The sequence below is a fragment of the Sturnira hondurensis genome, unplaced genomic scaffold, assembly GCF_014824575.4.
Source record: "Sturnira hondurensis isolate 20B ecotype Veracruz unplaced genomic scaffold, ASM1482457v3 Scaffold0003420, whole genome shotgun sequence".
Lineage (NCBI taxonomy): Eukaryota > Metazoa > Chordata > Mammalia > Chiroptera > Phyllostomidae > Sturnira > Sturnira hondurensis.
Window position 1 is genome coordinate 7,159 of NW_028076051.1, and position 18,623 is coordinate 25,781.

Genomic DNA, 18,623 nt, shown 5'->3' on the forward strand with positions numbered 1-18,623 from the left:
AGAGTTCCCATTACAAAAAAAGATGTGCTATAATCACTAATAAATTAATAAATTCTCTGAAAAACAGGCCCACAGGAACCCACAAGCCCTAGAAAAAAATTCCCAAGGGCCAAGGAAGGGCTTGTGAATCAGACAGTACCTTCTCCAACATGTGAAAGAAGTGGTGGTTTCAGTTCTGCTCCAGCCTTGCCTGGGCTCCAGCCTTGCTTGGACTTGCCAGGGCTGGATGCATCCTTTATTCTTATTTGGTTCCTGGGCTTTTCCAGGCAAATCATTCAGTGGTCTCAGTATCTATGGTAGGATCCAGATTCTCATTTGAATGTATATGTCTTGACTTCCTGGCTAGGTCCTTAAGATACAAAGATGAGTAAGACATAGTACCTGCCTTCAAACACCTCATTATCCAGTTATAGATGGAGATCAAGATATTAACAATCACAATTCAGAGAGGTAACTATTATTATAGAGATATAAGTGTAATGTAATATGAGTATTTTGCTATCTAACAGAATGAAAATAACTCTAAAGATGATTATTATTTTCTTTGCTGATGACCACTTTGTTATTATGGATTAAGATCAGATTTATCTGAATTAGAAAAAAATGAAAAAATAATTATTTCATTAATGTACATATAAACACATACACTGACCAGAGTAAAATTTCTTGTAAATTTCTTTTGCCATGAGAACTCACTTTTAGGACTTTATTTACTATATAACATAACATTACTTTTGTATATTTATCTCCCTTACTGTAATATAAGGTACACAAGGGCAGGGACTTTTGTCTGTTTTGTTCACTGTGTATCTGCAGAGTCTAGAACCAAGGTAGTAAACATGTAATACATATTTGTTGAGCAGATTAGTAAATTAAATATAAGTAATTAAAAATTATGATAAGTGGTGCTCGCTTCAGCAGCACATATACTAAAATTGGATGATACAGAGAAGATTAGCATGGTCCCTGCTCAAGGATGACACGCAAATTCATGAAGCATTCCATATTTTTACTAAAAGTGAAAAGCTGGAAACAAATTTTCCAAGCAAACAGCGAGGAAAAAAGAAAAAGCCGGGGCAGCAATACTCATATCAGACAAAATAGCCTTCAAAAAAGGGCCACAAGAAGAGACCCAGAAAGTCACTTCGTAATACTCACGCGAAGAATCCACCAAGAAGACATAAACACTGTAAATATACATTCATCCAACATGGGAGCACCCAAATATATAAAGAAAATCTTAGAGGACTTCAAGAAAGATATTGACAGCAACACAATTACACTTGGGGATTTTAACACCCCACTTTGAAAAATGGACAGATCTTCCAAACAATGTATCAACAGAGATATTGTGACATTGAACAATTTCCTAGATGAAATGGATTTAACTGATATATATAGAACCCTTCATCCCAAAGAAGATAAATGCACATTCTTTTCAAATGTTCATGGAACATTTTCAAAGACAGACCACATGATAGAGCACAAAGCAAGCCTCAACAAATTTAAGAAAGTTAAAATCATCCCAAGTGTTTTCTCTGACCACAGGGGACTGAAACTGGAAACCAACCCCAAGAGAAAAGACCCAAAACATTCAAAATCATGGAACTTAAATAGCATGCTATTAAACAATGAATGGGTCAAGAATGAAATTAGGGAAGAAATCAAGAAGTTTCTGGAAACAAATGAAAATAAACTCACGACAACCCAAAACTTATGGGACACAGCAAAGGCAGTTCTGAGAGGGAAGTTTATAGCAATACAGGTCTACCTAAAAAAAACATAGAAACATTTCAAACAAACAACCTAACCCTACGACTCCAAGAACTTAAGGAAAAACAACAAAAACAGCCCAGAGCAAGTAGAAGGAAGCAAATAACCAAGATCAAAGCAGAATTAAATAACATAGAGACTAAACGCACAATTCTAAAAATCAATGAATTCAGGAGGTTATTTTTTGAAAAGATAAACAAAAAAGACAAGCCTTTAAGCAGGCTCATCAAGAAAAGAAGAGAGAGAACCCAAATAAACACAATCAGAAATGAAATATGAGATTACAACTGACCCTATAAAAATACAAAGGATTGTAAGAAATTACTATGACGAACCATATGTGACGAAATTTGAAAACTTAGGTAAAATGGACAAATTTCTAGGAAAATATAATCTTCCAAAACTCAATGAAGAACAAACAGACAGCCTAAATAGACCAATAACAGCAAATGAAATTGAAGCAGTAATCAAAAATCTCCCAAAGCACAAAAGCCCTGGACTAGATGGTTTCACAGGAGAGTTCTACATAACTTTTAAGGAAGAACTAACCCCTATTCTTTACAGGATATTCCAAAAAATTCAAAATGATGGAAGAATCCCAAACTCTTTTTATGAAGCCAGCATCATCCTAATCCCAAAACCAGATAAACATACAACAAAGAATAAAAACTTCAGGCCAATATCGCTGATGAACATAAACGCTAAAATCCTCAAAAAAATTTTGGCAAACCATATGCAACAATACATTAAAAAGATCATTCACCATGAACAAGTAGGATTCATCCCAGGGATGCAAGGATGGTTCATTATTTGCAAATCAGTAAATGTAATACATCATATAAACAAAAGCAAAGACAAAAATTACATGATCATATCAATAGATGTGAAAAAACTTTTGATAAGGTACAACACCCATTTATGGTAAAAACACTCAGCAAAGTGGGAATAGAGGGAACATTCCTCAATATAATAAAGGCCATATATGAGAGACCTACAGCCAACATCATACTCAATGGGCAAAAACTAAAAGCTTTTCCACTAAGATCAGGAACAAGACAAGGTTGTCCACTTTCACCACTTCTATTCAATATAGTATGGGAAGTTTTAGCCACAGTGATCAGACAAGAAAAGGAAATAAAAGGCATCCAAATCGGAAAGGAGGAAACAAAACTGTCACTGTTAGCAGATGACATGATAGTGTAGATGGAAAATCCTATAGACTCTACCCAAAAACTGCTCGACCTAATAAATGAATTTGGCAAAACAGCGGGATACAAAGTCCATATCCAGAAATCAAAGGCATTTTTGTGTACAAACAAGGAAAAAGCAGAAGCAGAAATCAAGAAAAAAAAACATTTGATATAGCAAAAAAAACAAACAAACCCTAGGAATAAACCTAACCAAGGATGTAGAAGACCTGTATGCAGAAAACTACACAACACTGAAGAAAGAAATCAAGGAAAACACAAACAAATGGAAACATATACTGTGTTCATGGATTGCAAGAATTAACATCATCAAAATGTCCATATTACCCAAAGCAATTTACAGATTCATTGCAATACCTATTAAAGTACCAATGACACACTTCACAGACATAGAACAAACACTTCAAAAATTTATATGGAACTATAAACGACCGTGAATAGCAGCTGCAATTTTGAGAAAGAAGAACAAAGTAGGAGGGATCACAATACCTGATATCAAACTGTATTACAAGGCCACTGTAATCAAAGCAGCCTGGTACTGGCATTAAAAACAGGCGCCCAGACCAATGGAACAGAATAGAGAGCCCAGAAATAAACCCAAGTCTCTATAGGCAATTAATATTCTACAAAGGGGGCAGCAACATAAAATGGACTAATAATAGCCTCTTCAACAAATGGTGTTAGGAGAGCTGTACAGGTACATGCAAAAAAATGAAACTGGAGCACCAACTTACACCATACAACAAAATAAATTCAAGTTGGATAAAAGACTTAAATATAAGCCGTGACACCATTAAAGTCCTAGAGGAGAACATTGGCGGGAAAATCTCAGATATTTCAGCAGCAACTTTTTTACTGATATGTCCCCTAGATCAAGGGACATAAAGGAAAGAATAAACAAATGGGATCTCATCAAAATTAAAAGCTTCTGCACGGCTAAAGAAAACAGTAGTAAAATAAAAAGAGAACCAACTGCATGGGAAAACATATTTGTCAATGATACCTCAGAAAAAGGTTTAATCTCCAAAATATACAAAGAACTTACAGGACCCCACTCTAAGAAGAAAAGCAACCCAATTAAAAAGTGGGGAAAGGACTTGAACAGACACTTCTCCAAGGAGGACATACAGCGTATCCAGAAACACATGAAAAGATGCTCAATATCACTAGCTGTCAGAGAGATGCAAATTAAAACCACAATGAGATACCACTTTACACCAGTCTGAATGGCTATCATAAACAAAGCAACAAACAACAAATGTTGTAGAGGTTGTGGGGAAACGGGGACAGTAGTTCACTGTTGGTGGGATTGCATACTGGTACAACCATTATGGGAAACAGTATGGAATTTTCTCAGAAAACTAAAAATTGATCTGCCTCTTGACCCAGCAATTCCTCTGCTGGGATTATATGCTAAGAACCCTAAAACACTAATCCAAAAGAACCTATGTACTCCAATGTTCATAGCAGCACAATTTACAATAGCCAAAAGGTGGAAGCAACCTAGGTGCTTATCAGTAAATGAATGGATCAAAAAATCATGGTTCATATACACAATGGAATTCTTTGCAGCAGAAAGAAAGAAGGAGCTCCTACCCTTTGCAAGATCATGGAAGGAACTGGAAAGCATTATGCTGAGTGAAATAAGCCAGGCGTTGAAAGACAAATGCCATATGACCTCACCTTTAACAGGATGCTAAACGACAGAACAAACAAGCAAGCAAAATAAAAACTAAGACACTGAAGTAGAGAACAGGGGGACAGTGACCAGAGGGGAGAGGGGAGGGAATTTCAGGGGAAAAAGGGGAAGGTTTTACAGGAACTAGTATAAAGGACACATGGACAACAACTAAGGGGGGTGAAAATTGGAGGGAGGTGGGGAGCACTGGGTGGGTGCGCTGGGATAGGAGTAAAAGACAGAAAACTGTACTTCAACAATAATTAAATTAAAAAATTTTTAATTATGATAAGTGCTTTGAAAGAAAATTAATGCATATTGTTAGAGATTATAACAAGGAAGTCTAATGTAGGTCAGGGCATCAGGATAGGTGTATCTGAAAAAAAGATGTCTGAGTGGACATAAGGACTTAACCAAGACAAGAGTCTTATTCTTCAGACAAGAGACAGCTTATATTTGGCATACAAAAGCCCCTAGAAATCTAAGTATGGCTAATTTTTAAGTGACTCATATCTTCAGGCTATTCAATTGATATGCTAAAGAATGGGTTTTAAGTGGCAATTTGTCTTTTTTTTTCCTTTTAAAAGATTGTCTCAGTCTCCCAGCTCTACCTAACTCTTTGGTTGTGAAGCCAAGAAAGCAGAGTTCTGACCAGTTTCCCTTCTTGCGTGGGATTCTGGATAGACTTAGCTCTATGCATTTGGCATCTTGAAACTCCTCCATGACCCCTTTGTAGCTGGAAACACAACTCAGGATGCTCTTCTTTCTTGCCTTGCCTTGCAAGAGGGGAGTTTTACATCTCAAGTAAGAACAAGAGTCTGCCAGCCACTGAACAGTTCAGCCTAGGCCCAGGACAATGAGAATCAGGCAGTAGTCAATTTCCTCTCTACAATCTGCTGATTATCACACTCTGAGGTGTAGGATTGTATGCCCTGTACTGCTTTACTTTGCCTCTCATCAAGACAGAGTGAACACAGATCCTGACAGATAAAATCTTTTCCCAGACCTTAGAGGTTGTTACACAAAGGAACAGGCTTAATCTCTGGCCAAGTATATAGCTCAATAATTTGCAAAGTCATGAATTCTGGACTCTCATGGCAGGAAGGGCATTATGACAGGTTCTACAGGCCCAGAGAGTCACTTAAGCCCTGATTGTATTGTGGAGGAAGGGATTTTGGAGTCAAAGGCCACTGTCCTCCAGATATTGAGGAGACTGGGAGAGGAACCTATGAAAACAAAGGAATGGCATTTTAGGAAGAGGTTGACAGCCTTGTCATCAATGCCAGTGAACTTCTCTAGATCATGTAAGTGATGACAAGGGGCCTGGAATTATTTCATAGACTTTAGCCTAGAGGAATTGAGGTAGGTACAGAGCTTATCTCAGGATGTTTGCCCAATGCACATCTGCCACTTTGTAGTGGAGGAAAATTTTAAACACCAAGAGTCTTTTTTTTTTTCATTTGATCCCTTCTCAGGGAGGTGTCGAGGGTCTTGACTTTGCTTACAGCTGCCAGATCTCCTTTACCAACACCCAAAAGACTTGGAGTAAAAGGCAGTGCTCCACAGAAAGCAGATACTTTAAATCTAATTGGAAATTGTTTGAAAATGTATGGTTTCCTGGCTTGGCCAGATGGCTTTTTTTTCTGGTCCTCTGGACTTCTTGCTGAACAAAGATGGGAATGGGGTGCCATTCTGTGTTCCTGTAGTTTTATTTGCATAGTTCCACAGCCTGAGGGAGGCTGACCCCTTGCAACAATTGTACCTTCAAATTTAGAATGATTTGTATCTTGAAATATTTAAAGCCCCCATGTTGCAACCACATGCAACAAACAAGCAACCAACATGCAACTGTGTGATGGGGGGAGCATTTTATCATAGATTACATATTACATATATGCTGCAGGCTCCAAAAAGGGAAGCGACAGAATATTATGGAAGGCAAATTGCACTGTAGAGGAATGCAGAGAACAGGACTCTAGTGCTTACTCTGACCTTAAACAGGCACTTGACCTCTTTGTGTGGTAAAAAAATCTTCATACTTCATTTTCCTTTTCTCCTTATTAATTTTTGGGTTGCAATATGAAGGACATAAAGAAATCCCAAGCCCAGATCTTCTCAGCCAATCCTCTTGTTTGTAATCACTGACACTCATTTATCACTCCATTGGAGGTCTCTGAGTTCAGCCATTTATATCTTGGGATAGGGTTAGGCATTAAATACGTTATCAGTCATTAATACTTTACCCTTCAAATACATTTACGAAGTTAGTCTCAATAGAATAGTGGAACCCCTAGAGTTATTTGGGTTACTAGACAGGAGTTTTTTGTTTGTTTTTGCTTAGGCTTTTTACACCTTTGACATGTGTCTTCTAGATCATCAGCAAGTACTAAAGATTTCCTGCTTACTGTGAATTTACTTGTCTTCCAAACAATAGCCTTACCATTGTTAAAACTATCAGGGGGGCCCTTGCTGGGTAGCTCAGTTGGTTATAGTGTTGTCCCTATACACCAAAGGTTGCAGGTTTGATCCTCAGTCAGGGCACATATAAGAGTCAATCAATGAATGCATAAATGAATGGAACAACAAATTGATGTCTCTCTCTCTCTCTCTTTCCGTGTCAAAAATATCAATTAAAAAAATCAGAGAACTCCCCATCCCAACCAGTTTGTTGATTTGTCTTCATTTGGGAAGTCTCTATTAAGCACTAGTTTTACCACTGTGCTAGGTCCTATAGAGGATATGAAAAACATTTCCATAGTCTTTCTTTAATGAGCTTGCTTTCTGGTTGTTAGAAATAAGTCAATAAAATCTGCAACATATGCATTTGAGAATTATCTGCTTAAGTGACATGAGTGCTCCAGAGAGTTTTGTAGTGATGTAGCAGATGCATTAGTCAGGAGGATTCTTGATGTGAGACTTTCCCTAGAACCTTGAAATATGGAAAAAGTAATATGTAGAGGAAAAGGAAGAGGGCAGTTTGTACAAAGGGAAGAGCATGAACCAGGGTCCAGAGGTGGGGATGAGCACGTAATGTATATGGAAAGGTCACATAAAAGAGAAAAGTGTAGAAAAAAAAACAACCTCACCAGTTTACAGGAGTATCTCTAAAACCTATTTAATTATACCCCCCTATCAGGAAAACACTTTAGCATGCACCTAATTTATTTATTTATTTGTTTGTTTGTTAATAAACTTTATACTTATACTAATGCACTAATACATTATAAGGCATACAAAAACTTATGAAGAACAATGCGACAAAATTTCAAAAATCCTAATACATTCTGCTCATGCTCCTCCTTTGTGCCATCACTCTGGGCACCATTGTTTCAGAGCATCAGTTAAACATTTTAGGACCAGAGAGCCATTTAAGAATCTGATGAAAGCTACATATACTTTCTTTTCCTAGAAATCCATGTGCATATTCTTAACTTTTTTATATCATTAATTTCAAGGAGGGAGGGGCAGATGATGAACCCTCTGAAGCCCATTCTTCAGCACCACTTTAAGAACATCTTCTCTAGGTGGAGAAAGACACTGGAGATTTTTAAGCAGCTTAGTGGCCTGTAGACTTTAGTCTCTTAGGAAATTGAATGTGGTCATTGCATGTAGAATAAATCACATGCATGCAGGGTTGGGTGGAGGAGAATAGATGGTAGAAGCAGGGGAAAAGTTAATATGCTATTTTGAGACCTCAGGCCTAAAATGACAATGGAAGGAGAATGGATGGAAATGACATTTTGAAGGAAGCATAGTCAGATGACAACTCTGACACCTCAAGTTTGGGGTAGTGGAGGAAGAGCAATGATAATTTGAAATTGCAAACTGGTTCAGATGACAGCCCAGGATCCCAAAAGAAGAGGTCTGAGGGCATTGAGAAATGTAGGGATGAAAATGTGGGGAAATGATTGGACAGAAGGCATGGAATGAAGAGTTGAAACAATGGCTGTACAGCAACTATGAGAAGAGACAGAATAACAATAGAAGATATTGATGTACTAGGCACTGTTGTAAATATTGTACTTTATATAAGCTGATTTAGTTAATCCTTATGACAACCTCTGTGAGGCAAGTGCTAATATCATTCCATTTTATAAGTGGGAAACTGAAGTGAACAGTTTGACTCAAGTTCACACAGCTAGAAAGTATCAGACTAAGGATTCAAACACGAGCAGTTTCTAGAATCTATACCCTGAGCACTATGCCCCCTCAAGAGTAAAGGGTGATGAATGAGTTATGGGAAACTCCACAAGGGAAAAAAGAAGAGGATGAACAGAGGAAAGAACTAGCACCTAGCGAGCACCCACCATGGATCGGGTATTGTGCCAGAATAATAATAATGATGCACCTACCATGGATCAGGCATTGTGCCAGTGTAATAATAATAATGATGATAGTAATAACAAAATAATAAGCTACAGAATCATAGTTAAAACTACCAACAGCTTTCAACATGCAAGGTATTGTGCCAAGCACTTTATGGGGCATAGTGAATACATGTCATTTTTAAATCACTCGGCATCCTAATGCTTTTTCTAGTTGGAAAGAATTTCTCATTGTATGAGTCTTATTGTAGGGTAGGGCCCCATCTCTTACTGTGGAACTCAAAGGAAGCCAGATACTCCATTTACGTGTTCCTGGGTAGCTAGGGTATATACATAAAACCTATTTTGAGCCAATAGGACACTTTCCCTGCAACTTTCAATCTGGACCAACTGATACTAAGATTAAAAAAAAATCATAATTCAATCACAGTAATAGTGGCTGTGGCTATGGTATTCTGACCAGATTGTTCCCACTATTTGGGCCCCAAAGTCTCTTCTGGCCTTTTACCTATTCTGGAAGTTTCTGTATCAGGGATTGGCAAACTACGAATCTATTCCACTATCTTTTTTCCCCATATAAAGTTTGATTGTAACACTGCCAAACCCATGTGTTTACTTATTGTTTAGATGCTTTCGTGCTAAAATGGCAGATTTGAGTAGTTAGCACATAATATGGCCCACAAAGCCTAAAATCTTTACTACTTGGCCCTTGCAGGAAAAGTTTGCCCACTTCTGCTGTATATCATTCCAGCAAATCCTTTTTTACTAGATTTTTAAATTTTCTTTTGTATTTTTCCATTACTATTTATACCCCCATGCTCTCTTCCACCTCCACCCACCGTTCTCCCTCCCAACCCCATGCAATCACCACACTATTGTCCGTGTCTATGAGTTCTTTCTCTTGTTTTGCTCAATCCCTCCACCCCCACCTCCCAGAGCTGTCAGTCTACTATCTATGAGGTTTTTTTACTTAGTATATGCGTAGCTAATTTTTGTTGCTTGTAGCCAAGAAATTCAAGATACAAAAAGCTAATCTCTTTCATCCTTAAAAGAACCCAGACAAGTAGGTGCTATTGTTTAACTCCGAATTGAAGATAAGAATACAGAGATACAAAGAGCTTATCTGTCCAAGGTTACCTCAGATAGTAAGTAGTAGTGAAAGCTGAATTCCATCCAAAAATCTCTCTATTATACGTAAAAGAAATAAAGAAAATTAAGATAGAACAGCTAATGATCCCAGACTTCTTATGAGATAACAAAAGAAAAAATATTTCCCCCACTTGTTTAGAGGGACTAAAGTGATCAGTACTATGGAAACAGAGGAAAAAGCAATCAAGACAGCAGAAGTTCGGGTTTCACATGTTAATCTCCCTCTTGGATACATCTGTGCAGTCTATTAAAATGTTTTTGGAACCTCTGTTGAAAGGTTACACTAACCTCTCAGTTCTTGGATCCTCTGCCAGCCTTTTGCTTGCTGAGAAATCTAGAATACATTTGCATTGCAGCCCTGAACTATACTATAATGTGAAGTTTGAATTTCCTGTTCAGGTCACTGGGACCTAGACTGAATCCAGATGACAGTAACCAAAGTTACACATTATCTCCTCTGTTAAAATACAAGTCATAAAATTGTCCACAGCCTTTCTCCTGAAGAAAATTAAAAGAAAATATGACAGCTGTCATTTTATTAAATGTCACGAATGCTGCCTAAATTTTGGGTAGTTTTTTTTAATTGAAAAATAAATTTTTATTTGTATTTCATTTTTTTCTTCCAATTTTTAAAATTTAATTATGTTTCAGGTACAGTTTTCTGTCTATTACTCCCATCCCATCCCACCCCCGTGATACCCCCCTTCCTCCCATTTTCACCCTTCTCAGTTGTTGTCCATGTTAAAATGTGTGCCTTTTGAGGACAGGGTATAAGGTTTGCCCACTAATTCCTCTTACATATCCAAATATGTAGTCTGTGCCTTCTTTTGAGATGGTTCATGTGCAGAAGACCAGAAAAGCTTATTTCACAGGCAACCTTCTGTCTTCTTGTTGTGGCTAGTGCAGATGATAACTTTCATACTGAGTTTAGCAGTCTGAAATTTTTATTTTTCTAAGTGCGGAATACAATGGCCAAGATTTTCAGGAGTGGATAAGAGGACATTCAGGCCTATACAACTTTTCATTCTTACGCACTAGGCATGGAGTTCCTTCAGTGAGACTCCTATGAATGTTTACAATAACATGGTCTTCCCTCTGTTCAGTGCACCATTTAATTGAGCTAATTAATGACAAGTAAACACCTCACAGCAGTGAGTCGTCTGTTGGAAGAGTAGAAGAAGGGAGGATCAAAATGCAGACAGCTGAAAGATGCTTCTTGGACAAAGACATTTGGAGTGTAATTGAAATGACCTGTTTGTGCACATGCATACAGCACCTTCCTTCTATAATAGTCTATTTCTTTTAAGCTAGTTGGGAAAATCTGTAAGAAGGTAGCTTCACTGTCTGATCACATGTACAGATGGAGTGTATTCCTCTGTGATTTTATCCGAGCACACTTCTCACAGTTAATGAAGAATACCTCACCTCTACCAAGTTATTGGTTGGGACAGAATTTGTGAAAGCCTTCCATTTTGCATCTCTCCAAAGACAGATATATCTTTGCTGTGGGCCAAATCCAGCTCTGTGGCCATCCAAGCTGGCTATTTATTTATTTATCTTAAAGAGAGGAGAGGGAAGAAAGGGAGGGACAGAAACATTAATGTGACAGAGGAGCATTGATCAGTTGCCTCTTGTACACCAGAACCACAACCCAGGCCAGTGCCTTGATTGGGAATCAAACCAGTGATTTTTGCTTTGCAGAATGATGCCCAACTAACTGAGCCACACTAGTCAGGGCACTGGCTCTTTTTTGAATGAGTGCTTGAAAATAACTAGCAAAAGAATGAAGCCAGAGATGCCATTAGGAACTTTCCTTAGCATTTCTTGATTATCTGCACATGGGAAAAAGTGGTGGTTAGGACAGTTGGAGCAGGCAACAGTTTACTTATTCCAGCTATTTCAGCACATTCTCATGATTTAATCGCCACACTGTGATCATATTCACCCAGTACTGAATCTTTTCTCGAAGCACTTTCCCATTTAACCCTCTCAAGAATCCAGTGGATGTTTCAATGATTAGAGACTACCCTGTAGATTAGTTGGTCTGCAGCAATGCCAGTAGACAGGTCAAATGCTTTGGTGTGTTTCCAAGTGTCCTGGAATTTAGGGAATTGAGACATTACTGGTTCAGCCCAAAGAGAAGCACAGGCAAACTGAGCTCACAGTTGCATGTTTTTTATGATTGGTGACTGCCAATGTACAAAAGACTGATTCATCTCCCTCAATCCTTTGATTTTGCTGTAAAAGTCTTTCAAGTCTACTCTTTTCTGACTAAATGCAATGTTTATTCTGAGCATTCTAAGTATGAGAATGTTGCTTAAAAGTGAACAGTATATAACACATTATTGCAGTGCAGCCTTGCTTGGCGTAATCAAAGAAGAGTGTTTGATATCTCTTCTTTCATTCTCCTATGAAGAAAGCAAAACGTTTTGATGAACATATCTAAAAAAGCTGATTCTTCACAAAACTTTTCATATGCCTACTGAGATAAGAGGATCATATGTATTAGTTAAGCCCACAAACAGAAAATACAAGTCATAAAATTGTCCACAGCCTTTCTCCTGAAGAAAATTAAAAGAAAATATGACAGCTGTCATTTTATTAAATGTCACGAATGCTGCCTAAATTTTGGGTAGTTTTTTTAATTGAAAAATAAATTTTTATTTGTATTTCATTTTTTTCTTCCAATTTTAAAAATTTAATTATGTTTCAGGTACAGTTTTCTGTCTATTACTCCCATCCCATCCCACCCCCGTGATACCCCCCTTCCTCCCATTTTCACCCTTCTCAGTTGTTGTCCATGTATCCTTTATATATGTTCCTCTAAATCCCTCCCCTATTTCCCCTGAAATTCCCTCCCCTCTCCCCTCTGGTCACTGTCAGCCTGTTCTCTATTTCAGTGTCTTTGGTTATATTTTGCTTGCTTGTTTGTTTTGTTGTTTAGCTTCCTGTTAAAGGTGAGATCATATGGTATTTGTCCTTCAACACCTGGCTTATTTCACTCAGCATAATGCTTTCCAGTTCCATCCATGCTGTTGCAAAAGGTAGGAGCTCCTTCTTTCTTTCTGCAGCATAAAATTCCATTGTGTATATGTACCATGATTTTTTGATCCATTCATTTACTGACAGGCACCTAGGTTGCTTCCAACTCTTGGCTATTGTAAATTGTGCTGCTATGAACATTGGGGTGCATAGGTTCTTTGGGATTGGTGTTTTAGGGTTCTTAGGATACAATCCTAGCAGTGAAATTGCTGGGTCAAAAGGCAGGTCCAATTTTAGTTTTCTGAGAAAATTCCATACTGTTTTCCATAACGGTTGTTCCAGTCTGCAGTCCCACCAACAGTGGACAACAGTCCACTTTTCCCCACACCCTCTCCAATATTTGTTGTTTACTGCTTTGTTTACGATAGCCATTCTCACCACTGTAAAGTGGTATCTCATTATGGTTTTAATTTGCATCTCTCTGATAGCAAGCGGTATTGAGCATCTCTTCATGTGTCTCTGGATCCTCTGTATGTCCTCCTTGCAGAAGTGTCTGTTCAAGTCCTTTCCCCATTGTTTAATTGGGTTGGTTGTCTTCTTAGAGTGAAGTTGTGTGAGTTCTTTGTATATTTTGGAGATTAAACCTTTGTCTGAGGTATCATTGGCAAATATGTTTTCCCATACAGTTGGTTGTCTTTTTATTTTAATGCTGTTTTCTTTAGCCGTGCAGAAGCTTTTTATTTTGATGAGATCCCATTTGTTTATTCTTTCCTTTATATTCCTTGTTCTAGGAGACATATCAGTAAAAATGTTGCTGCGTGAAATATCTGAGATTTTCCCGCCAATGTTCTCCTCTAGGACTTTAATGGTGTCACGGCTTATATTTAAGTCTTTTATCCACCTTGAATTTATTCTCATGTATGGTGTAAGTTGGTGCTTGAATTTCATTTTTTTGCATGTAGCTGTCCAGGTCTCCCAACACCGTTTGTAGAAGAGGCTATTTTTACTTAATTTTATGCTTCTGCCCACTTCAACTACAAATTAGAGCAGAGGTTATCAGCCTTGGCTGCACATTAGGATCACCTGGGGAGCTTTTTAAACTTTCAGTACCCAGGCCACATCCTTTTTCATCTTGGACTATCATAACAAAACATCATGGACTGGGTGGCTTAACGAACAGAAATTTATAATCTGACAAGTCTGAAGGCTGGAAATCCAAAATAGGATCTCAGGATGGTTGGGTTCTGGTGAGAGCTCTTTTCCTGGCTTGTAGATGGCCATCTTCTTGCTGTTTCCTCACATGATGGAAGGAAAAGTCTGATGTCTCCTCCTCTTTGTATAATGGCACCAGTTCTTTCCAATCAGAACTCCTACCTTATGCTCTAGGTATTCACCATCTCAAAGATCTTTCTCCAATACAGTCATGTGATGGAGGTGAGGGCTCCCATATTAATTTTAGAGGAACACATTTCCATCCATTGAGTACCCTAAACCAATTAATTAAATCAGAGTTTCTGGGAATGGGGCTCAGATAGCAGTTTTCAAAGCTCTCAGGTGATTCCAATATGCACCCAAGATGAGAACCACTAATTCAAAGCTCTGCTACAGAAACTGCAGCCCATAGCAGTTTCCGTAGCAGTTGATCATCGGCATCAACATCACCTTGGAGCTCATGAAAAATACACTCCTGGGTCTCATCCCTGACCTACTGAATCAGAGCCTACTTTGTAACAGGATCCCCAGGTGATTCATGTGCACCTTACAATTGTAGAAGCACTGATTGAGAGCATCTGAAATATTTCTACTATAGAGGATATTCTTCCTTATATAGTTAAATATTTGTAACAATAGCTATGTGAGTTTTTTACTTACTACAGGATTCTCTCCAATACCAGGTGCTTGACTGTGCAGTCTTCTGACAATTGCTTGATAATACAGAGTATATGAGGTAGTGCACTGGGGTCTAATCACTTAGGTGCCATGCACATTTTGGGGTAACTGCAAATTCTCTTCTGAAAATGAGTACAGTCCCCCTTTTTTCCAAGTGATTGATTTGCTTTTGAATTGGTTTCACAGAATTATCTTCACTCAAAACCATTTACAGCTTTGTGGCAAGGTTATGGACTTCACTCAAATGGGTAGCTTAGGTTTTTTATTGCCAAAGTTTTTGCTTATTAAGAGGGTTTACTACTAACTCAATGTAGATGTTTTCTATAAGTGCTGGTCAAACTGCTCTTGCTTAGCTGTTTCTATGGCTTCCATATACATCAACTTCTTTTTTTGGTCTTGTTACAAGGTTGTTGTTAATTGCATGGTGGTAAATGTTTCTCTGTCGCTCTAGCTACTCTGAACTACAGGTTTTCTTTGTTGTTGTAAAAATGTATTTTACTAGTTATGCAACTTTGCAGCATGGGGTTTGGCTACGTTTCACTCTTAATACACCTGACCCAAAGATTTGTGTTGAAGTAAATAGGTTTTCATTAACATGGTTCCAATTTGGGGGCGGTTGAGAGCACTCCTGCTCTGATCCCTTCTCTCCTATGAGACACAGGACTTCTCTTGCTCCCCAAACATTACAAGCCAAAACTACATCCAGGAGTTTCTCCTTTCTTTATCTATCCTTTTGGAGTTTAAGCTGGCCATGAAAACAGATCTCCATCCTCTCTGGAAACCCACAGCACTTGTAGGTTACAGCAGCTCTCCTTCAGGATCTGGGGTGTGCTGCTCTCAGTCTCCATGTTGCGGTCTAGGACCCATGTGCCATGCTGCACTGGATCATAGTGTCCTGGAGTCTGGAGTCCAGCGAGGCATGTGTCCCAGTGTCAGACCCTGCCTCCAGGAGTGGCTTCCATATGCCGGGTAGGCCTGGCATATGTCTGGTCCCATGAGCATTCATCTCCATGCAGGGAGCAAGGGCCAGAGAACCAAAGTGTCCAAGCACTTTGGACCAAAGTTCCAAGTCCAAGTGCCAGAAGCCAAGATCCAAGATCCAAGAGAGCCAAGTGCCAAAGCAAGAGAGCCAAGAACCAAGAGCCAAGAGCCAAGAGAATGAGCTTCTCCTTGCCTGCTGTTTTCAAAGTCCTCTCTCCAGGAATCTGGAATCCCATGCACTCCAGAAGCCAGTGGGAATATCCAACTTTCCAACCAATGAGGGCTATGGTTGGCCATATTTGCCTTTGCTCCTCCTCCTTTGAGGCTGCCTGGTTGTCAGGGTTACAAATGCAGGCTCCTTTACAGTGAATAGCTTCCTTCCTTCTGCAATATGGGTGTCTTATGCTAGTTCGCTCTTTCTTGCCTTGGAGAAAGCAAGGTACATTTTATCTGCAGCCTCGGCAGCTTTCCCCGCCCCTTTGCCTTTCCTGACAAGAGGGGAAGCAGTCCTGCAACAGATCTTGAAGTCCCCTGCCCAAACTGGGGTCCCTTGCTTTCCAGCAACCTCTGGTCCTACCTATCCCATTACAGTTTCAGTTAGAGAAGATGAAAAAGTTGTGAAGATGGATCGCCATGATGGTTGCATAACAATGTACTTAATGTACATTATTACATTGTGTACATAATTACATAATATAATGTACATAAATGTACTTAATGCCACAGAACTGAACACTTTTCAATTTTATTTTTCAATTACAGTTTATGTTCAATATTATTTTCTATTAGTATTAAGTGTACAGCATAGTGGTTAGACAATCATGAGAACTGTACACTTAAAAATTAGTTAAAGTGGTAAATTTTGTTATGCATTTTACCTCAATATTTAAAATGTAATGAATTTCACTAAATGTGATGATATATCCTGATTTGGAACAGAAAAGGGGCATTAGTATAAAAACTGATGATATCTAAATAAAGCATATTTTGTTAATAGTAGCACAGCAAATTTAATTTCTTAGTTTTGATAAATGTAGAACAGTTATGCAAGATGTTAACATTAGGGGAAATAGGTGGTGGAGTATGGAGTATATGGTAAATCTAAGATTATTTCAAAGTAAAAGGTATATAAAAAAGAGGAAAACTTGATTCTATTATGACCTATCCTCTTAGGAAGGAGTTTAGAAGGGCAGAACAATCTGACAGATGACAGCAAGAGCTAGAACTCTTTTCTTCCTCAGAGCTTCTAGGTAGAGTCTCTTAGAAATGATGTCAGCTAAGATGCAACTGAGCACCATCTCACTGTGATACAATACTTTGAAAATCACTTGGTCAGAGGATGCTTTTCTTTCAGGTTCTAAGCTGTTATATATTCACCAAGATACACTCTTTCCAACTGCATGACGGTGAGTAGTAATTTAACTTCTCTTTGCTTCATTCCCCTTATATATAAAACATGAATGATAATAGTACCTCCTTCATAAGACTTTACTGAGCATTAAATAAGACCATTCTTATGAGATGATTAGCACAGGCCTGACATGCAATAAATTGTAGGTGTTATTATTATGTGCAGGCATTATAATATGTTTTATACATTTACATTTTTGTGGACCTCTGTAGTAAGTTTCAATTTTTATTTTTTACAATTTTAAATTATTTATTATATGTACAATGTGCCCAATTCAGAAGTGTACAGCACAAATAATTTTTACAAAGATAACACACCCATGTAATCAACAACCAATTAAAATATAGACCATTATCATCACCCCAGAATTCTCCCATATTTCCCTTTCCAGGTATTACCCACCACAATTAACTCCATTTGTTTTTATTTCTATTCAGTTTCAGAGCTCCTTCCTCCTCCATCTGTCATAATTTAATATAATTTAGGGAATTTATGAAACATTAACATTGTTCAAAAGTCAAAACCATATATTAGTAATATCTTTCCTCCAATACCTAATTTAAAATAACATGTCCATTTATTTTTAAATAAGATTCACATGGTACTTTTGTCAGAAAATTACATGGATGGTAATTTCTGAAGCATTTACAGTTCCTCTAATTAAGTTCAACCAATATTGAGTGACCACATACTAACACAATAATCACAGTAGTGGAGAGAAAGCTGAACCAAAGACCTTTCTTCAGAGGTTCCAAGGCCAATTAGAGAAATATTTCTTTAACATGTAATTCTACCTCATGCACACTCTGAATATAATTGTAGAAGTACAAAACTCTGCATGTAAAATTACCATTCAAAATAGCAACTACAGTGAAAACCTGTAACAAATTTTTGTTGGTAATTCACCTAACAAAAAGTATATTGAACATTTTCCAGATAATTTTTTTAAAAATTCTAATAAACATAAAAGTTCTAAATAAGTAGTGGGATATACCATGTTGGCAGATAGGATGACTTATCATTGTAAAGATGTCAATTTTTCCCAAGTCCATCAATTCAATGTCATTCCAATAAAAATAACAGCAGAGTATTTTAAGGAACTTTAAACATTTATTTAAAAACTTATGAGAAGAATAAATGTCTATAAATATCTAAGTCAGTTTTGCAAAAGAACAAATGAGAGACTTGCCCTTCTACAGTGTGAGACATCATCATCTTCATCTGTA

At 37.8% G+C, this 18,623-nt stretch overlaps 1 non-coding gene across 1 annotated transcript; it reads left to right on the top strand.

Annotated features, from left to right (window-relative positions):
* Positions 1 to 905: 905 nt before the first annotated feature.
* Positions 906 to 1,011, top strand: LOC118984187 (U6 spliceosomal RNA). Its single transcript, XR_005065878.1, has one exon. It is a non-coding gene; the product is annotated as a U6 spliceosomal RNA (small nuclear RNA).
* Positions 1,012 to 18,623: the final 17,612 nt, after the last annotated feature.